Raw genomic sequence first — 22,448 nt, 5'->3', positions numbered from 1 at the left:
TGTAATTTTTAGGACTGTACTGTAAGCCACGTAAGCAAAATAACAACAACAACAACAACAATAATAATAATAATAATTTATATCCCGCCCTCCCCGCCGCAGCAGGCTCAGGGCAGCTCACAACATATAATAGATACATAGTTACAATATAAACATTATATCAATACAATATATAATTCATAATAGTTGCTATTTAAAACCATTGTAATTAAAACCATCAAAAGTTAAAAATAATAAATGATCAAAAGAAACAGGAACATAATTAGGATCTAGGAATAGCAAAATATTCACTAAAGCAGGGGTGTCAAACATGCAGTCAAGGGACCAAATCAGGCCCTCAGAGGGCTCCTATCAGGCCCCCAAGCAACTGGCTCTTGTCTGTTTCCTTCTCCCTCTCTCTTGCTTCCTTCTTCATCTCAGCTTGCTTTACAAGGCTTGCTCAATTGCACAGAAGCTACAGAACAAAACCTCAATTTTCTCAATTGGTTGAGGCTCCTTCCCCTCCTGGTCCCCTGGGGACAGAGGGAAAGAGCCAGAGCTTCCTTTGTGGTTAGGGTTTTGGCAGGTTCAGCCCAAGAATCTGGGGCACCCTAAGTTGCGGCACCCAATCCTCATCCCCTGTGCCATGGCAAGAAGCTGTCACCTGCCCTCATTCCGCAGTGGCAGGCTGTATCAGGAAGCCACCACTCACCTCCTAGTCAGGCAAGACAAGGTGGTGAAGTCTGGAAGGAAAGGGCAAGGAGGGCCATGCTGGACCCTCAGATGGGCCTACCCTGTCCCAGCTAAGGAGGGAGGGAAGGAGAAAATGGGCTCCCTGATGGCCTTCTCCAGCACTAGGCTATTGCTTCAGACTGCCTAATGGATGGGCTTCCTTCTAAGTATTAGCCTAGGATCTGGGAAACTCATGGCAGTTCCCTTGATGACTTTGGGCCAGTAAATAAATAAATACATATTTTTATTACATGTGTAAGACTAAACCTTACTTGCTTAACAACTGATGGTACTTTGAATACAAGGGATGCAATTAGCCTGGGATATGATCCCAGGATAACAGAGCCTGGGACTCTGACTCTTAGTTCTCTTCTAAACAGGGGTATTCGAACACTGGAATAAAAATCACACATCATATTAAGTCTGTCAGTATTCGAATCCCTGTAAAACCATAATCTCACATTCAACTCCATTATTTAAACTACACATGTATATAGTTTTTTGATAATACTCATTTAATTTCAAAGTATAATTTAGCTCAGCACATCAAAATACCAAGGTTATCTGATCAAGGCATGATGCAAGATGGCATGAGGTAGTATCTACAGTGCTAACAAAGAGGTGATTGTGTTTGGCTGAACAAAGTAAAAAAGCCTCCTGCATCATCATACCCCTGGGCATTAAGGATAAACACAAAATAATTGTATCTCAGGAGATGAAGTGTAGCTAGTTGTTCCCTAGAGGAGATGCTTGTTTTGAAGTTATGATAAAGGATGTTAAGTTGGCAAAAAAAAACTAAGTAGACATGCACTGTGGTAACTTAAACTGATGCACAGACAGAGACAAGGTAATTTGTTAATGAAGGAAGCACGTTAACAGATCACATGCATAGGAGCTGGCATTTTTCTATAGCAGGGATGGCCAATGGTAGCTCTCCAGATGTTTTTTGCCTACAACTCCCATCAGCCCCAGCCAGCATGGCCAATGGCTGGGGCTGATGGGAGCTGTAGGCAAAAAACATCTGGAGAGCTACCATTGGCCACCCCTGTATAGGAAACAGGCTCCAATCTAAAAGGACAGTTGCTGCTGCTATTTCTTATTATTATTACTGAATAAGCAAGAAGCGTGAATGTGTAGACATATACATTTTTGTTTTTACATGTGACAGTCATGCCTTTGTGAAGTATGCCGGCTGCTACATATTGTATACTTCAGAGTAAATCAAAAGGTGTCTGATTACTCAAGAGAAGGCACATATTTGAATTTCAATAGGGTAATAAATGTTATCCTTTGATGTATTTGACTACAATTAGTACAAGAGGAAAACACTAACATGGAAATACAAGAGAATTTTAATTCCCATATTGGTGGGCTGAATGTTCATGCCTTTCTGTTGTGTCTTACCAGGTGAACACAAGACAATTCAGTAACATTTTCCCCCTTTTAAATTATAAACAATGGAATCTAAGAAAATGACTATTGAAGGGGGGGGGAATTAATTTCCTATTAATTAAGGGGGGAGGAATCTCCGTGGCTAATCAAAATCTGTCCTGCTTCAGTGATTTTTTTATTACAATTAACATAATAGGGATCTGATACTAATAAAAGTTAGGGACTATATTGAATATACTGACACATTACACGGAGCCTACAGATTATTTCCTCAAATCTCTCAGATACATAGTCCTCTCAACAGTTATTAGTTTGTGGATAGACACGGAACACCTTGAGAATATAGGTGCTGTTACAAAGGTGAAGTGTGGCTTGCTTGCACTGATTTGGCCACTGCAACAAATAATCTGACACACGTCATTCCTTTTATGAAGCCCATAAATTGCAATTCCATTACAGCATATTAAACCAAAAGAGATGGCACCATGATGGATTTTAGAATGGCAGATAAATAGAAGTATTATTCCTCCTCATATTAGGAACCAAAAAGAGTTTCTTTTTCGAAGCACCACATTAGGGTAGGTGGACAGAGAGAGGAAAATCTTAACATGACACAGAAAGGAGTGATCCTGTTCCTCGATAGTTGTGATTAGTATGGCAGTGGCAAACAATTTTAACATCCATCATGATGTACGATGTTTGTGAAAATCATGGACCTCTACTCACAGCAGCAATTAATGAAGAAGATGATATTGGATTTATATCCTGCCCTCCACTCCGAATCTCAGAGCGGCTCACAATCTCCTTTATCTTCCGCCCCCACAACAGACACCCTGTGTGGTGGGTGGGGCTGAGAGGACTCTCACAGCAGCTGCCCTTTCAAGGACATCCTCTGCCAGAGCTATGGCTAACCCAAGGCCATTCCAGCAGGTGCAAGTGGGGGAGTGGGGGATCAAACCCAGTTCTCCCAGATAAGAGTTCGCACACTTAACCACTACACCAAACTGGCTCTCTTCTGAGAACAGTTCTCAAAATTATCAAAGGTTTGTTTGTTTGCTTCTTTGCACATTAAATTTAATACGGAGAGTTAATTTCAGAATGCTTCCTACCTCATGAATGAACAGAGAGTTAATACAGAGAGTTAATTTCAGAATGCTTCCTACCTCATGAATGAACAGCCTGTTCTACTTTTATCATCACTGAGGGTAAATAAGGGTCAGAGGATAGTGGTTATATCGCTTTGCATTGTATCCTTGCTCCATCTGCTGTGTATGTTGTCCAGGTGTCCATTTTTTTAAAAATCTTGTTAAGCATCTTCATATTTGAATACCAGTACTCTAATCTCTGTATTAAGCTCATTCAGTCAAGTTTATCATAGAGAAGCAAAGGGGAGGGGCTGCAGTTGATCCCTGGAGAGCATAAATGAGCGCGCTAGTCTGTGCAAAGGTAGTGAGAGCAAAGCAGAAGATACAATGACAGAGCAAAACCTTTAAATGACAATATAGTAAAGAATACTAATCCTTTAGCAGGAGATACTATTTGTGACTATCCAGTATCAGTGAAACGACCCAGAGAGAAGTAGGTTATATGTAGGGCTTTTTTGTTGTTGAAAAATCCAGGCAGGAACTCATTCGCATAATAGGCCACATCCTGAGACATAACCATTGTTTCACACAGGTTTTTGTAGAAAAAGCCCAGCATGAACTTATTTGAATATTAGGCCACACCCCCTGATGCAAAGCCAGCCAGAACTGCGTTCTTGTGCATCCATCTAAAAAAGAAACAAAAAGACCCGGTTTTATCGGGCTAAGGATGAAAAGGACTCACTATGTGAACGGGGGCATAGCCAGGATTTTAAAACTTGGGGCTTTTTGAAAAGTCAGGGGTACTCTTTTCCATTAACAGCAGGGCCTGCTGCTTCTCAGAAGCTTTCTGGGGTAGGGGAAAGTGGCCAGGTCAAGGCAGTTAGCCCTAAACCTTTGGGGTCAAAATAAGGGACTGTGCATTGTGTGCAAGCAGGAACACACCTCCCTCTCCCCCACCCTGGCATTTGCAGCCAGCAGCTCCATCTGTCGCCCCCATTTCCCAGCTCATTCTACGCAGCTTCCTCTGCCTCCCACTCCTTCACCTCCCTTCTTTCCACCTGCTGCTTTTGCTGCTGCAGTGCGCTGTGCCCTGCTCAGCTCTCCTGGCTTTGGCTGCTGCTGTTGACGCTTCGCTGACTCAGGTATGACAAAAAGAAAAAGAAAAAAAGTAGGCTGCACTGGAAGCCAGGAGGCCCCACCTTGAAGTCAGGGGGCAGTGCCTCCACAGGCCCTCTCATAGCTACAGGCCTGATGTGAACTACCTATAACAACTTTCCAAACTCCACATGGGCATTAAAAGGGGGCTTACAAGACTGCGTCTACACAACAAACAATGCTATAGTCAAATAAAATGGTATCTGCATGTGTCAGAAATAATGTGGGTTTGATAAATAATATTGTGCATGCCCTGTAAGACAGACATCTCCAAATTACTGAAAAGAACTCAAATTATCTGAAAGCATCTAAAACCAAAATGTACTGAGCAGCCACAAAAATTGCTGGACAAGCTAGAGAAATTATCGGAAACTTTTATTGCTTGATTTCAACAACAGAAAACACATTAACAGACAGTAGAAAATGCAAATCAAACAATGTGAGCTAAGGAACCTCTTAAAGAGGTAGAATGTACTGGAACAATGCTGAAACATCATTAGTTGTTACCAAGGAGGCAAATGCTGTGTTTGTGCACAGGGTATGCGTATACATCATCATGATCTATATGAGTAATTGAACAGGAAGAAGCAGCATTTCATTTTTTATAATGACACTCTCCTCCATAGGTGATACCAGTATTATTACAAATTTGGGGGCAGAGGAACAAACACATTTCACAATGTCATCTACAGAAACAATACATGGACAAAATCCTTGTTGACAAATTGGTAAAATGTGGTTTGGATCCTGTTACCGTTAGGTGGATCTGTAACTGGTTGACAGATCGCACCCAAAGAGTGCTTGTGAATGGTTCCTCATCCTCTTGGAGAGGAGTGACAAGTGGAGTGCCTCAGGGATCTGTCCTGGGGCCTGTTTTGTTCAACATCTTTATCAATGATTTGGATGAAGGAATAGGTGGAATGCTTATTAAATTTGTAGATGATACTAAATTGGGAGGGGTTGCAAACACAGAAGAAAACAGAAACAGGATACAGGATGACCTTGACAGGCTGGAAAACTGGGCTAAAATCAATAAAATGAATTTTAACAGGGATAAATGTAAAGTTCTGCATTTAGGTAGGAATAATCCAATGCATGGTTATAGGATAGGGGAGATTTGTCTTAGCAGTAGTATGTGCGAAAAGGATCTAGGGGTCTTAGTGGATCATACGCTGAACATGAGTCAACAGTGTGATGCGGTGGCTAAAAAGGCAAATGCAATTTTGGGCTGTATCAACAGAAGGTTGAAGGAGCTGGGGATGTTTAGCCTGGAGAGGAGGCGGCTGAGAGGTGATATGATCACCATCTTCAAGTACTTGAGGGGCTGTCATATAGAGAATGGTGTGGAATTGTTTTCTGTGGTCCTGGAAGGTAGGACCAGAACCAATGGGTTGAAATTAAATCAAAAGAGTTTCTGGCTCAACATTAGGAAGAACTTCCTGACTGTTAGAGCGATTCCTCAGTGGAACAGACTAACTTGGGAGGTGGTGGCCTATCCTTCCTTGGAGGTTTTTAAACAGAGGCTAGATGGCCATCTGACAGTGATGAAGATCCTGTGAATTTAGGGGGAGGTGTTTGTGAGTTTCCTGCATTGTGCAGGGGGTTGGACTAGATGACCCTAGAGTTCCCTTCCAATTCTATGTTTCTATGAAAAGGAATTTAATGACAGACTTTCAAATAGGATCCAGAGTGAGTTAATATAGAAGAAGGCATAATATTTATAGTTAGTAAAGCAAACAGTTGCTTGACAGTAGTCCAATTCAATATAGAAACAGGGACTGATATAATCTATATATAATCTGATTTAATTTATTTATGGGCATTGGACTTCCTCAGACTTTTAGTTCTAGGGGATTTCAATGTCCATGTAGATGATGTGGCGTCCTCACAGGCTCAGGACCTGGTGTCATCCATGGAGACACTGGGACTCAACCAATTTGTATCAGCTCCCACACACCAGGCCGGGCACACATTGGATTTGATCTTCGGGGCAGGGATATCAGTGAGTCTGATAGCAGCAGATGCTATCCCAGGGCCAGACCACTATGCCTTGAAAGTCTGGTTGGATCTGCGACTTCCGCCTTATTTAGGTGGCGAGCAGATTTATGCTTGCCCGTGGAGCCAAATGGACCCAGAGTGGTTTCAGGAGGCTCTGCGGGATCCGATGCCCCCTGGTGGGTCGTTAGATGAGCTTGTGGAGGACTGGCATTCTTGGCTCTCTACTGCCATCGATTACATCATGCCCCCGGCGCTCTCTTCGCTGTCGCACCAAGGCAGCTCTCTGGTACTCCTTAGATATGCTAAGGATGAAACGCCAGCTTAGACGGTTAGAGCAAGTGTGGCGAAGTGTTCACAATGAAGAGTCTAGAACCTGTTAAAGAACGCTTATGAAAGTCTATGAGAAGGCTATTAAGTCAGCTAAGAAAGATTTCTATGCGGCCTCCATAGAGTCTGTGAAGTCACACCCAGCACAATTATTTAAATTGATTCAGTCTTTGACTGTCCTGCCATTGAGCATCCAAAAAGATAGGGAATTGGATATTGGTTCTCAGGCCTTTCCAATGTATTTCACAGATAGAATCCTGAATCTCCACCAGGACCTCCCAGCCACAGTTGATACAGTACATGAACTGGAAGCCCCTTGGCCATCATCTGGTCCAACACTGGACTGCTTCAGTCGACTCACACTGGAGCATGTAGACAGGATCCTGACTGCAGTGAAGCCTACCACCTGCCTCCTGGATCCCTGCCCATCCTGGCTTGTTAAGGCCTGCCAGAATGATGTCAGGGACTCTCTGGGTGATGTTATCAACTTATCCCTGGAAATAGGGTCATTTCCAGAGAAATTAAAGGAGGCAGTGATTCAACCGCTTTTGAAAAAACCATCGCTGGATCCTACAGTCTTAGCTAACTACCATCCAGTTTTGAATCTATCGTTCCTGGGAAAGGTAGTTGAGAAAGCAGTGGTGGAGCAGTTGCAGGTTTTCCTGGATGAAACATCTGCCCTGGGACCCATTCCAGTCTGGTTTCCACACGGGCCATGGGACGGAGATGGTGTTAGTTGTCCTCACAGATGACCTAAGAAGACATCTGAACCAAGGCAGGTCAGCGCTGCTGATTCTTCTCCATCTTTCACCAGCATTTGACACGGTCGACTATGACCTTTTGACCCACCACCTCATCTTCGCCGGAGAACGGGGGTAGCCTTACAATGGTTTTCTCCTTTCTCCAGGGATGGGGACAGAGGGTAGTGCTTGGCAAGCAGACCTCCGTGCAGCATCCACTCATATGTGGAATGCCACAGGGGGCTATCTTCTCACCAATATTATTTAACATCTATATGCGCCCCCTTGCCCAAATTGCCCGAGGTTTTGGACTAGGTTGTCACCAGTATGCTGATGACACCCAGCTGTTGATGAGTGGCAGACCGTCTTCCGCCCCTGACCATCTGACCGAGGCATTAGAAGCTGCGGCTGGATGGCTACAGCAGAGCCAACTAAAGTTAAATTCAACTAAGATGGAGGTCCTGTGTCTGAGCCGAGGAGGGGTGGGTCTGTGAATACAACTCCCAGCCTTGGACTGTGCTGTTTTGGTGCCGGCTGTCACATTCTCAGGGTGCAGGCAGGCAGGAGTCCAAAGTCAGTCCAAGGTCAAAGTCCAGGAAGTCAAGCAGGAGCCAAGTCACCAATGCAAAATCACAAACCGGAATCAGAAATCAATGTCCAAAAGCCAAAAGGTCGGGGTGCCAAGGAAATCAAGCAGGTCAGGATCAGGAAGCAGGAAGAAGCATGGATGCAAGCCAGAGAATAGACTTATTGCTTCCACAAGGTTACCAGGTCCTGGGTGGGAGCTATATGGGAGTCTCAATCAGCCTGCTCCTTGGGTGGCAGTGACTCTGCTAGAACTCAGGACTGAGAGATTTGAAGCATCGGCGTGTCTCATGTCTTCGCTCTGAAAGTTCTTTCTGGAGCCTGCTTTGAACTCTTGAGATGGGAGGAGGAGAGTTTGGAGGAGATTGATCGTCAACAGCTGACACTGGTGCCTGGAGAGTGATTGATGGGCCAGCTCCTGTTTGGTCAGCTGAGGAACTGGCTGGCAACTCTTCCAGGTCTGTTAACCCTTCCAGCTCCTCCTCATCAGGGCTCATGACACGATCCCCCCCCCCCCCCGGCAGGTATCCCCCACAGATGGACCAGGCCGGTCAGGGTAGGCTGTGTGGAACTGCTTGAGGTCAGGGCGTGAAGGTTGTCCATGGGTTCCCATGAACGGTCCTCGGGGCCATAGCCTTCCCAGTCTACGAGGTACTAGAGGTCCCCATGGTAGATTTGGGAGTCCAGGAGCTGGTGGACATCATATTCCTTCTCGTCATTGACCAGGACAGGAGGAGGCGGAGTTGGAGGTGGCAGTCGGATGGGATCCGGTGGTGTAGCAGGAACAAGGACAGACTGGTGGAAGACCAGGTGGATGTGGAGGGTGGCCGGAAGCTGTAGCCAGAAAGCAACAGGGTTGATTTGGTCCGGGATCAGGTAAGGCCCCGTGAGGCGAGGGTCCAGGTTGCGAGACCGGCCAGGCCGACGCAGGTAATAGGTAGAGAGCCAGCTGTGGTCCCTGGGCTTCCGTGGGGGCCCCACCTGTTGCTTTCAGTCGGCGGCTGTCTTGTAGGCCTCTTTAGCCTGTTGGAGTTCCTCTTGGAGCAAGTCCTGGAGAGCACAGAGTTCCTGCAGGTGCGTGGTGTTGGTGCGTTCAGTCCTCCCATCCATTTGGGGATAGTACACTGAGGACAAATGCACCTGGGTGCCTAAGCTAGAGTGCAGAGCTTGCCAGAATCAGGAAGTGAACTTGGGGCCTCCGTCTGAGATCAAGAGTGCTGGAAGCCCGTGCAGGTGAAAGATGTGCTGGAGATAGACCTGGGCTGTTTCAGGAGCCGTGGGTGGCTTGGGACATGGAACAAAGTGAGCCATCTTGGTGAAGAGGTCCACCATCACCAGGATGCAACTGTGCCTCTTGGACCTGGGGAGCTCCGTGATAGAGTCCAAGGAGACGGTGTCCCAAGGTCCTGCAGGCGTGGGTAGGGGATGCAAAAATCCTGGGGGCTTAGCCAGTACATCCTTGACCTGCCAGCAGACCTCACAGGAACCGACATAGTGGGCCATGTCGGCAGGGACATGAGGCCAGCAGAACTCCCGTGTGAGCAGGTGTAGGGTCTTGTGTTTGCCGAATTGCCCCACAGGAGGGGAGTTGTGGGTCAGGCAGAGCACGTCGGCCTGGAGGGGTCCCAGAGGCACATATAGGCGCCCACGGTGCAAGAGGAGACCTTGGTGGGTAGAGAGGTCCCCAGCCGGGCCATTTTGCAGTTCCAGAAGGCTTTGCTGAGCCCAGGGGTCTTGGGCCTGGCTGGCCTGGACGTCTGCAGCCAAGGTCAGGCAAATCATGGTGGTAGCGAAGACCAAGGGTGCAAGGATGAGCCCAGTTGGGGTCTCCTCCGTTAGAGGCACAGTGTACTCCGGTTTTCGGGAGAGGGCATCCGCTTTCCGGTTCTGGTTCTGCGGGATGTAGGTAATCTGGAAGTCAAACTGGGAAAAGAAGAGGGACCACCAGATCTGACACTGGGTGAGGCATCGAGCAGTCTGTAGATGCTCCAGGTTCTGGTGGGCAGTCAGGACCTGGACCAGGTGGCGGGCCCCTTCAAGGTGATGCCTCCAAACCTCGAAGGTGGTCTTGATGGCCAGGAGTTCCCACTCCCAGATGGTGTGGTTGTGCTCTGCAGGCATCAGCTGCCGCAAGTAGTATGCGTAGAGTTGGAGCAGCTGGGAGGGGTCCTCCCACTGGGATAGCACTGCGCTGAGGGCCACACTGGAGACGTCGGTCTGTACTGTGAATGGCAGCTGCAGATCTGGGTAACGCAGGAGTGGCTCGGTGGTGAAGCAGGTTTTCAGGATGGTGAAGGCATGGTCTGCTTCTGGAGTCCAGTGAAATGGCTCTTTGGGCTGGAGGAGCTGGGTCAGAGGCGTGGTTATGTCAACATAGTCAGGGATGAACTGGCGGTAATAATTGGAAAAGCCAAGGAACTGCTGTACATCGTGGTTCCGCAGCGCCTGCCAGCTCAGGACTGCCTTGACTTTGTTCCAGTCCATTCAAGACCCATGGGATGAGACAATATGGCCAAGGAACTCAACTGCTGTTAAGTCAAAGGCACATTTCTCTAGCTTGGCATAGAGACCATGCTCGCGCAGTCTTTGCAGAACCTGGCGGAGGTACAGCTTGGTATAGACCTGGGCCCCTTTAAGGCGATCCAGTAGTTCTGGGATCAGTGGCAAAAGGTAGTGGTCCCGGACGGTGATTTTGTTCAGGGGCAGACAGCGGGGACGTGGATGGCTGGATGAAACCCCGTTCCAGGTTTTTGGCAAGGAAGTCCCGCAGGGCTGCTAGCTCTGGTTCGGACATGGGGTAGAGCCGTCCCATAGGCATGGGTGCCCCTGATACCAAATTTATGGCGCAGTCATAAGGCCGGTGCAGGGGGAGCTGGTTGGCCCCCTTTTCCTCAAAGACATTGGCAAAGTCTGTGTAGGCCGGGGAAAGTAGAGGGCCAGCAGCCAGGGCGGCGGCAGCTAGGGTGGACGACCGGGCCTGGTCAGGACAAGAGTCCTTAAAGCTCAGCTTTCCTTGTGCCCACTCCATGAGGGGGTTGTGCTTTACAAGCCAGGAGAGTCCCAGAATGAGGGGAAAGTGGGTCATGTGAGTAACATCAAATTGTACTTGCTCGTGATGGTGTTGGATCTGGAGCATGACTGGGTGGGTCTCCTGGGTCACCAGACCAGAGCGGAGGAGGCGCCCGTCGATGGCTTCGACCAGGGTTGGGGTGTCTTTGTCCTGCACCGGAATCTGGTGTTGCTTCACAAAGGCCACATCAACGAAGCAGCAGGCGGCCCCAGAGTCGACCACGGTGTAGATGAACAGCCAGTGCCTGTTCGGCAAGCTGAGTGTGACTGGTACAAGGAACGGGCCCTAGCCGGTAATGTAGGGTTCAGGGGACCAGGCTAGGTGCCCCAAGTCGGGGGGGGGTCCACTCAGACTTGAGGCTGGTCTTTTACTGGCAGCGGTGGCATGGTACTGGGCTGGGTGAGTTTGGCAAGGCAGCCGGAGAAGTGCCCCGCCACTCCACAGTAAAGACAGAGATTCTGTGAGTGGCGCCGTGCTTTTTCCTCGGGGGTGAGCCGCGGCCGTGCAGCCCCGAGCTGCATGGGCTCGAGGTCATCAGTCTCTGGACTGGTGTGCATCAGGGTTGTCACCATTGCTAGGTGGCGGGGCAGCTGAGAGGGACAGGCGCTGCTTCGTGCTTGGTGGCAGCTTTCCAGGCGGCCATCGATGCAGAGACAGAGCGTGATTAGGCCCTCCAGTGTGACTGGTCGTTCTACTCGTGCCAGCTCATCAAGGACTTTGTCAGCCAGCCCCTCCGTATACTGGTCCATGAGGGCAGCCTCATTCCAGGCCAGGCCTTGGGCCAGAAGCTTGAACTCGGTGGAGTACTGGGAAACCAAGTCTCTACCCTGCTTCAGGGTCCGGATCTTCCGAATGGCAATGGCTGCTTGCTCAGGGTTAGCGAAAGCTACTGCCATATGATCCAGAAAGCCCTGGTAGTCAGTCAACAGGGGCGATGGGGCTAGAAGCAAGGGGGTAGCCTATTTAGCTGCCTGCCCCTTTAAGAGGCTGACAATGAAGCATACCTTGGTCTTGTCATTGGGAAGTCTCTGGCACGTAGTTCAATATACAGTTTGCACTGTGCCATGAATGTAGGAAACTCCCCCACCTTCTCAGCAAACTTCTCTGGGGGAAGCACCGGGCACTTGGGTGGGGTAGCAACAGTGGCTTGCTGCTGCTGTTGCAGGTGAGCCACCATTTGAGTGAGGTGCTGTACCTGAGTGAGCAAGGCTGCTAGCTGCCCAGAGCCTCTGCTTGCCTCCTCATCCATCTTGTGGAGTGAGTGCGTGGGTGGAAGCAATCTGTCACGTTCTCAGAGTGCAGGCAGGCAGGAGTCCAAAGTCAGTCCAAGGTCAAAGTCCAGGAAGTCAAGCAGGAGCCAAGTCACCAATGCAGAATCACAAACTGGAATTAGAAGTCAATGTCCAAAAGCCAAAAGGTCAGGGTGCCAAGGAAATCAAGCAGGTCAGAATCAGGAAGGAGCATGGATGCAAGCCAGAGGAGAGACTTGTTGCTTCCACAAGGTTACCAGGCCCTGGTGGGAGCTATATGGGAGTCTCAATCAGCCTGCTCTCTGGGTGGCAGTGACTCTGCTAGAACAGGGCTGAGAGATCTGAAGCACTGGCATGCCTCATGTCTTCACTCAAGTTCTTTCCAGAGCCTGCTTCAGACTCTTAAAATGGGAGGAGGAGAGCTTGGAGGAGATTGATCATCAACAGCTGACACTGGTGCCTGGAGAGTGATTGATGGGCCAGCTGCTGTTTGTTCAGATGAGGAACTGGCTGGCAACTCTTCCAGGTCTGTTAACACTTCCAGCTCCTCCTCGTCAGGGCTCATGACACTGGCTCAACAGGTGAAGAGTTTGGGAGTAAATCTGGATGCTTCTCTTTCCATGGAAGCCCAGGTCACAGCATCTATAGCAAATCAGGCAGTTAGCACCATATCTATCCCCCCAAGACCTGGTTACAGTGATCCATGCAATGGTCACTTCCAGGTTAGACTACTGTAACTTGCTCTACGCTGGCTTGCCCTTGAAGCTGATCCAGAAACTGTAGTGGGTGCAGAATGCGACAGCTCACCTGATTACATCACCTGTACGGGTGAGCATACGGCCGGCACTCCACGGCCTGCACTGACTCCCCATACAATACCGGGTCCATTTCAAGGTGTTAGTCTTGACTTTTAAAGCCTTGCGCGGCCTGGGACCAGCATACCTGCGGGACCATCTCTCCCCATACGTGCCCCAGAGGTCACTTCGTTAGGCCTCCCAAGACCTTCTGACCATCCCCGGCCCAAGAGATGCCTGCCTTTTCTCTACTAGGGCCAGGACCTTTTTGGTCCTGGCCGCAACCTGGTGGAATCAGCTCTCTCCAGATCCGGGCCCTACTTGGCTTGTTAGCCTTCCATAGGGCCTATAAAACGGAGCTGTTCCACCAGGTTTTTGGATGAGGTGGCGGGCATCTACTTATTAGATCAGTTGGCCTCCCCTTCAATATCATACTGTGCTACCACTCCACTACATTACTCTGCTGAACCATCTGGCTGTACTACTAACTCGCTATTGTAACTGATTTTATTGTAATTTATTGATGTACTCCACCCATGGGGGAAATGGGTGGAAATAAAATAATAATAATAACAACGATGGTGGTGGTGATGATGATATTGAAAACGCAATTCAATTCTAAGAGAAATTCTCTTTCACTTTAATCTACCAAATTGCTAAACCAAAAAAACACAAGTGGTGGTGCTCACTCTTCAGTTCCTTTGCTGTGGGAGTCCAGCATCATCCATGTTCCTCTCCTTCCCCATCCCGACAGCAAATAACTTCATCAAAGCCCGTATCTGGGACGGAGACAGTGCTGGTCGCCTTGGTGGATGACCTCCAGCGGCATCTGGATCGGGGCGGCTCTGCGGTACTGATGTTATTAGACCTGTCGGCGGCATTTGATACAGTCGACCATCAGTTACTAAAGCGCCGCCTTGCCGACATAGGGGTTAGGGGGCTGGCCTTACAGTGGCTTTCCTCCTTCCTCTCCGATCGGGGACAAAGGGTGGCCATTGGGGGCGAGCGATCCCAGAGGCACACTCTTGATTGTGGGGTGCCTCAGGGAGCAGTTCTCTCCCCAATGCTGTTTAACATTTATATGCGCCCCCTTGCCCAGATTGTCCGGAGGTTTGGGCTGGGTTGCCATCAATATGCAGATGACACCCAGCTCTATCTACTAATGGACGGCCGGCCTGGCTCCGCCCCAGGGAACCTGGATCGGGCCTTGCAGGCTGTAGCGGCGTGGCTTAGATTGAGTGGGTTGAAGTTGAACCCAGCGAAGACAGAGGTCCTTTGCGTGGGTCGCGGCGCCCAGGGAGGGGAAATAGCTCTCCCAACCTTCGACGGCGCACTATTGGAACCAGTGCGCCAGGTAAAGAGTTTGGGTGTTTTACTGGAGCCTTCATTATCAATGGAGGCCCAGATAGCAGCCACTGCCAAGTCAGCATTCTTTCATCTGAAGCGGGCAAGGCAGTTGGCCCCCTTCCTGGAACGCCGCAACCTCGCAACAGTGATCCATGCAACGGTCACCTCAAGATTGGACTACTGTAATGCCCTCTACTTGGGGCTACCTCTGTGCCGGACTCGGAAGCTGCAGCTAGTGCAGAATGCGGCGGCCAGGCTGTTACTGGGGCTCCCGAAATGGGAGCACATACAGCCGGGGCTGCGCGGACTGCACTGGCTGCCGGTTATCTACCGAGTCCAGTACAAAGTGTTGGTTATCACCTTTAAAGCCCTATATGGCCGAGGACCTGCGTACCTAAGGGACCGTCTCTCCCCGTATGAACCCCAGAGGGCACTGAGGTCAGCAAGTAAAAACAAAATGACCATCCCTGGGCCGAGAGAGGCCAGGCTCCAAAGCACCAGGGTGCGAGCCTTTTCAGTTGCGGCACCTGCACTGTGGAACCAGCTCCCGGAGGAGGTGCGGGCCCTGCGGAACCTCGACCAGTTCCGCAGGGCCTGCAAGACTGCCCTTTTTAGATACGCCTATAATGATACGGACTGCTGAGTTGCAATGAACGAAGAACCGCCATCTTTAACACCATTTAAACTGGCAGAATCAGCGCTAGAACAGCTATTACTGCCAGATATATATATAATGTAATTGTAAATTAAGTATTTTAACTGAATTAACGGGTTTTTATATGTGTAATTTTAATTGCTAATCTAATGTTTTACTATTTATGTTAATATATTACTTACTGTTAGCCGCCCTGAGCCGCTTTGCGGGGAGGGCGGGGTAGAAATAAAATTTATTATTATTATTATTATCTTTTTTTAAAAAAAATCAGTTCCCTATGGAGATCCGGGCCCTACCTGGCTTGTTAGCCTTCCGTAGGGTCTGTAAAACGGAGCTGTTCCATCAGGCTTTTGGATGAAGCGGCGAACATCTACTTATTAGAAAAAAGATACCCAAAAGCTTAACAGAAAACAGCAAAATCCCCCAAATGGCAGTCCTATCCACCCCACCCCAGATTTCAGCTGGCTCATTTCACCATTTTTCCATCTGAACCAGCACAGTCATAAGCAGCCTTACTTCCTAAGTGCGCTGAAACATTTTCAAGCAACACCAAATCCACCCTGGCCAATTTCAGGGTGGAATGGGGAGGGTGATATTATGGACAACAGAGTCCAGTCTCTGAACAGTTTCCTGTGGAGGATTTAGCATACATGGTAAAGAAGTTGGCCATTCAGTTGAGTAGACAATGACCTGGATAGATTAATTGTCTCACTTAGTACAGGACAACTTCATGTGATCACCACGTGAATAAGAGATTGGATTTATACCCTGCCCTTCACTTGGATTCTCAAAGCTAAATTGTTCCTTACTCCTATTTAAGAGCCTCACTGCAGTTATATGAACTAAAACAGGGGTATCAAACCTACAGCCCCTGGGCCAAAACCAGCCCACCCAGGGCTTTAATCCAACCCACATCTCTCTTCTCCTTCCTGCCCACTCCCTTGCCTGTTCCTACTCTTCCCAACTCAGGCTCAAGCTGCCCCTGAGAAGAGGAAGCAGGGGCAGGGCTTCTGAACTCTCCAACTCCTCTTCACTGGCAAAGTCTCCTCTGGGTTCTTCTAAAACACATTGTGACACATAAAAAAGTCTATTTCAAGGGTGGCCAGTGGTAGCTCTCCAGATGTTTTTTGCCTACAACTCCCATCAGCCCCAGCCATTGGCCATGCTAGCTGGGGCTGATGGGAGTTGTAGGCAAAAAACATCTGGAGAGCTACCGTTGGCCACCCCTGGTCTACCTGGTTCTAGAGACCTTAGTGGAAAATCCATTCCACATTTTCTTTGCACCTTTGCTCCCTACATTATATTTGTTTAGTTTCTGCTGAGATTCTTGTGCTTTTTCTTGATGATTTATTTTTTTTTGTAAAAAAAATTGCTCTGCCAAATCTCACTATTTCCCCACCTCTCCATTTTAGGCAGGCATCTTTTAAGGGGCAGGTGAGGGGTGGAGTTGTCAGATATCAAAGTGTTAAATAAACCAAATATTACAAGAGCATGTTTATATTTTAAGTTAAAATATCTTTAATTGTGTTTGTCTGTGTCCTTTATTAAAGTTTATATCTCTGCAACTTGCCATTACATTTTATGACACACATGGCCCAGCCCAATGAAGCCCTATTTATATCAGATCTGTCCCTCATAACAAATAAGTTTGACACCACTGAGCTAAAGTGGGGGGGGGGAGAGGGAGAGAGAGGGAGGGAGGGAGGGATAATGAATTTACCTGAAAATAAATTCCCTTTCATTAAATTGAAGATATGTCACACATTGAAAGCTTTTTGGCTGGTTAAAAAAAACCCTGGATGCATCCCCTGGCCTATCTCTGACAAGAACTCCAAATATTTTTCCGCGTCACAATCTAATTCCCCAGTAGCAGAAACAAAAGCAAGTCAACAACTGTTTAATATCTCTTTTTTTTTTTTGGCTTGAAAAATCACTTGAGGATTATTTCTATAAAGTACAAAAAAAGTTGAACAACAACCTGTTCAATAATATCAGATGACACCAATCTGCAATAAAGATATAGTGCTGAACAATTAATGTCGAGCAAGAAATGGTCATTTGACTGGTACTGCAGCCCTGACTATTATATGCAAAAGCAACAATATCAATAATAAATAATATGTTTGGAGCCAGATATGGGAGACTTACAGTTTTCTGTGGTAATGATATTAAGTCCTTTTTTCTTTGAAGAATATTAGAATAGCTACCTAATTAGGGACAGTCAACAGTGCTTGACTGTATACCTGACCACACCTGATTATGGCCATTGTTTATCAAGGGACAGCCACTTCCACACTTCATAACACTGGTTCTCACCTTCCTGTGTTGGGCTGATTTAATGGTGTGTGAAAGTACCGTTAGGAAACTAATTTACTTTCTGTATTCCCTATAGTTGTTGGGTTTTTTAATGCAGCTGATCCAACTTCCTAGTCACAAAAGCAAAACCTTTTTGGAGCCAAAATAAATACTAATCTTAAATTCAATGTACCCTGACAGCAAATAAGTTTGCTGTGCTTACTTCAGCATGAATAAAAAGCCTGCAAGGAGACTCCTACGTAAGAGTATATTTACAAGTTCCATTACCCACTGGAGAGATTGATGTTAGAAACCTATAATAAAATGCCTCATGTTATGGATTTCTCTAATGTTTCTTATCAAACAGCTTCTATTATCTTGGCTTGTGTATTCAATTTAACATAGGTTTTCAATAAGTGCTTTGGAGCTAGAGGTCATTTTTGCTTACTTTTTTGGCACATAAGAAGGTTTATACTCTTCCTTGTCCTTAGAATGTTTGTTTTTTTAAAGAGTGTTGGTAGTTTATTCAAGTGCTTTACAGCGTTAACCTATATTATACACATCCTTCTCAAAAGATAATAGAGTTTGCAGGCTCCATTATGTAATTTATTTTTTCTCACTAACCACAGTAGTGATAACAAACTGGTCCACATTAAAAAGAAGAACAAATACTCAGCAGGTCCCTAAAATTGTTACTAATATTTATAAATGTCATCAAGTTATTACTTGTTTGTATTTCATACCATCTGAGCACAAATGTTACATTCCTTATGGCCTAAAAAACACACTGAAAGGGTTTGCTTTGGGGGACAAATCACTTTTATTGCAAATACTTACAGAATTGCAGTGCCATCCTAAGCTGTTACACCTTTTAAAGGACATCAACTTCAGTGGATTTAGAAGTGTGTGACGGCTTACTGGTTGTCCAGAATAAGACTTCTATTTATGTACATACCATTGCAAGTTAATTTTGATAAGATTAGAAACCAGAAAAAAACTTTTTCAATGCTTTATAAGAATGAATTAACCACCGCAGATTTCAGAAAGTTCATGAGATAATCTATAACATAGAGGCAGGAATTCCAGCTATAAAATCTTATTAATATACATCTAAAATTGTGGTAATGGAAGAATAAATTAAACTAGATAATAAAAGTATAACAGGAGAAATTAAGTATCACTATGGTTTTTACATTCGTTATCGTTAACAAAAAGAGTCTGGAATTTGCTAATTGTATATTATACATATGACACAAATTAAAGAAACAACTGAGTTTCCCTGTCAGCACCTTATTTTTCATTGATATTATTCATGGGACACCATGAGTCCCCAACCTTTTTGAGCCTATGGAAACCTTTGGAATTCTGACACAGGGTGGTGGGTAAAACCACAAAATGGCTGCCAGGGGGGGTAGAGCCATAACACACAGGGGCATAAAACATACAAACAAAGAAAGCCCAAGTAGAGGGGAGAAGAGAAATAATTTTTAAAAATACACTGGGAAAGAGGAGAGAGAATAAAACCAACATGGTGGCAGCTGCCACTGAAACAATATTATTTTAATCTAGCCAATCAGATCTCCAGTAGCCAATCACAAGTCCTGGAGGGCAACTGCCCCATCTGTTCTTGTCCACTTTCTAAAAACTCCTGGTGGTCTGCAAGAAAGTTGTTGGCAGGTGACAAGTAACTCATGGCACCATGTTGGGGACCCTTGGTTTATCACATCCTATAGATATAAAAGCCTAACCGTATTGGGAATGACTCACCTACCTTCCTTTTGGCTGAACCACATGTTGCTCAAAGAGTAACGCCACACTCCAGCCCCAGGACAGACAAGGATTAGGACACTGGGGAAGCTGCTAGGCAGTGGCTGTTGCTAGGCAACTATGCTTGGTTCTGTCAGTAAAAGGTGGGGGCAAGAAGCCCTTTCCAGGCCTACTTTGGCCTTAGAGAGAGAATTCATGTTGAAAGTTGGGGCCTGTCATGACTAGGGTTGCCAGCTTCAGGTTGGTGGGAAATTCCTGGAGATTTTGTGGTAGAGTCCAGTGTTCCCTCTAAGCTGAGTTAGTGTGAGCTAGCTCACAGGTTTTTAGCCTCTAGCTCACGCATTTTTGTCTTAGGTCAAGAAAAATGGCCCCAGAACAAACTAATTTATGCAGTAGCTCACAACTTTAATGCCAATAGCTCACAAAGCAGAATTTTTGCTCACAAGACTCCACAGCTTAGATGCTGTATTGGTGGAGTCTAAGGAGGCCAGAGTTTGGAGAGGGAAGAGGCCTCAGCTGAATATAATACCATAGAGTCCACCCTACAAAGCAGTTATTTTCTCTAGGGGAAAGAGATCTGTTGTCTGGAGTTCAGTTGTGATACCAGGAAATCTTCAGGTTCCACCTCTGACAGTTGGCTACCCTAGGCTCGGCTGCTTGCTCCTGTTCAGCTGAAGCATCTCTACAACAGCCATTGTGGCTTAGCCCTTCAGAGCAGAGTCAGCCAGACCTATGTTCCTGCTGTGGAAGCTGACTGGGTGATTTCAGACCAGTCACAGACTTTCAACCTAACCCACCTCACAGGGTCAGTTCAAAAGGGGGAGAGGAGAATAATCTTTGGTCCCTTTGCTTTGGTTCCTGCTACAGAAAAAGACTGCCCTTTTCCTAGGTAGAGGCTGCAGGGAGGGGAAGAAGTTGGAAAGCTGAAGTCAGAGGGGCAGATAAAAGTAGGTTGATGGTTGGCTGGGAAGGAGATAGGGTTGCCAACTTCAGGTTGGGAATTTCCTGGTGATTTGAAGGGTGAAGCCTGTAAGGATGGGGTTTGAGGAGGGGTGGGGCCTGATGCAGGTACAATGCCATAGACACCATCCTCCAAATCAGCCATCTACTCCCAGGGAACCACTGTTGCCAATCTTCAGGTGAGGTCTGGAGATCACTCAGCTGCTCTCCAGATCCCCTGGAGAAAACAGCTGCTTTGTAGGGTGGACTTTGTGTTATTATGACCTGCTAAGGTTGCTTCCCTCCTGCTTTAGTTCACACTGTGGAGAAAGACTGTATTTTTCCTAGGTAAAGGTTACAGGCCCCTAGGTAAAGGTTACAGGAGATGGAAAGCTGAAGTCAGATCAGTTCCCCTACAGAAAACAGCCGCCTTGAGCTGCATACTCTATGGTATTCCATAACACAACCATGCCAGCACCCCCCCGCCCCCCCCCCCAAAAAAACCCAGATCACATACTGATGCTAAATGATGCAAGGCTGAATATGACAGGAAAAGGTGACAACATACTGCAGATGAAAGGAATGCTGAGCTTCAGTGTCTGCATAACTGTGATCATGTTATGACACCACAACAAATTAGCGCTGAGTTCCCAAGACTGGGGCACTTGCCCAGAGCCACTTTAAGAAGACCGCAGATTTATATCCTGCCCTTCTCTCTGAATCACAGTCTCAGAGCGGCTTACAATCTCCTTTACCTCCTTCCCCCAAAACAGACACCCTGTGAGGTGGGTGGGGCTGAGAGGGCTCTCACAGCAGCTGCCCTTTCAAGGACAACTCCTGCAATAGCTATGGCTAACCTTAGGCCATTCCAGCAGCTGTAAGTGGAGGAGTGGGGAAATCAAACCCAGTTCTCCCAGATAAGAATCTGTGCACTTAACCACTACACCAAACTGACTCTCTACATAGAGAATGGCTCTCTTTATAGAAATCCATTGTGTTTATTCCCACAACGGACCTTATTCCTAGTTTATTATAAACAAGACCGATTACTTACAGAAGACGGAGTAAGAGTACAACTAAATATTTTAGTGGAAAACTGTAAAATGTCCAGTGGCACTTTTAAGACTAACAAATTTTATTGTACTATAAGCTGTCAAAAAACACATCTGACAAAAAGAGTTGTGTTTCTCAAAACCTTATTCTACAATAAAATTTGTTACAACTTAAAGGTGCTACTGGACTCTTTACTGTTTTGCAGCAACAGACTAACATGGCTAACTCCTCTGGATATTTTAGTGGTTAAGTTTTAATTTGAACTCTATGGTTTCCAAATCTGCAGAAAGAAATTCTTGGAGATTTGGGAGTGAAGCCTGGGAGAGCAGTCTGGGAGAGGAAGGGAGTTCAGCAAGGATATAATGTCATAGAGGCTACTCTCTGAAACTGCCATTTTCTCCAGGGAAAATTATTTCTGTAGTCTGGAGACCAGATGTAATTCCTGAAGAACTCCAACCCTCACCTGGAAGTTGACAACCCTATGTTACGTTTATCCTGTCTACACTGTACAGAATAAAGTTTACCAAAAAAAAAAAGAGGGGTACACTGATTATATACATCATTGGTATGCAGCTAACAGAACGACATGATTATCTAGTGGAGTCACAAATTATTGCTTTAGCGCCATGACAGCACACTATCCAATAGTGTGTGGATACAGCCTATATTTGTTTAACTGCATGATCAGCTCCCTAAGCTCACTTCTTCAATTTTTTTCCTTTGTGCAATTTTGTGAGTCACCTTGAATACTGCATTGGTGATACAAAAGGGAAGCTGTGCCTTCTCTCCCCTCCCCCCAAGAAAAGACAGAAATGTTTTTTTTTTTTTAATGAATATGGAATTTGCTTTATACAAGCTTAAACTTGTAAACTACTGCAAGGCAGGTGAGGTGATAGAAAGGGCAGTTTCAGTTATCAGACTAATATGGTTATACTGGGCTTGCCAGAACATTTCCAGGGCCTTCTGATACCTCTGAAAATGGGTTCCCTATTGATCTATATAACTGACCAGCAATTGCTGCTTCTGCAGCAGCAGCAGAGTTGGATTTATACTCTGTCCTTCACTCGGAATCTCAGAGCAGCTTACAATCTCCTTTCCCTTCCCTTTCCCACAACAAACACCCTGTGAGGTAGGTGGGGCTGCAAGAGAGAGAGAACTGCTCTTGAGAACAGCTGTAAGAGAGTAATGACTGACCTAAGGTCACCCAGCAGATGCATGTGGAGGAGTGGGGAGAAAGCTTGACAGCTTTCAAAGAAGTGACATGGATGAAGGCCAATCAACTGAA

At 46.6% G+C, this 22,448-nt stretch overlaps 1 protein-coding gene across 3 annotated transcripts in view; it reads right to left on the bottom strand.

Annotated features, from left to right (window-relative positions):
- LOC132572476 (contactin-4) overlaps nucleotides 1-22,448 on the bottom strand; it is a 706,005-nt gene that overhangs the window by 453,274 nt on the left and 230,283 nt on the right. The gene's annotated exons all lie outside the window — the stretch shown is intronic.

The sequence above is a fragment of the Heteronotia binoei genome, chromosome 5 (genome assembly GCF_032191835.1).
Source record: "Heteronotia binoei isolate CCM8104 ecotype False Entrance Well chromosome 5, APGP_CSIRO_Hbin_v1, whole genome shotgun sequence".
In the NCBI taxonomy this organism is placed as follows: domain Eukaryota; kingdom Metazoa; phylum Chordata; class Lepidosauria; order Squamata; family Gekkonidae; genus Heteronotia; species Heteronotia binoei.
This window is presented reverse-complemented; position numbering and strand designations above follow the sequence as displayed.